Below are 303 nucleotides of genomic sequence, written 5' to 3'. Positions count from 1 at the left end.
TACGTTTTAAATGTCGTTTTATGTATAAAACTGACTATTTCGTTAATTGATGACTTAGGTAACTTAATCTTAATCCTGAGCTAACTATGAACTCCTGTTCACTCGGAATTATCCTTAGATCTGCATAGGTGAGGGCAGCTCAATAACGCTGGCCCAATAAGTCTCCCATTTCAGGGGTAAGATCGGGTGGATAGCTGGGAACATAGAGTGCAAGATGGAATTTACTCCTATCCGTTACAGGGATAGTAGATAGGTTGTTCCCTTTAATACTAAATCCAGATCTTGAATAAGCGGTCCCACCCT

This window comes from Benincasa hispida, chromosome 12, assembly GCF_009727055.1.
Source record: "Benincasa hispida cultivar B227 chromosome 12, ASM972705v1, whole genome shotgun sequence".
Taxonomy (NCBI): Eukaryota; Viridiplantae; Streptophyta; class Magnoliopsida; order Cucurbitales; family Cucurbitaceae; genus Benincasa; species Benincasa hispida.
This window is presented reverse-complemented; position numbering follows the sequence as displayed.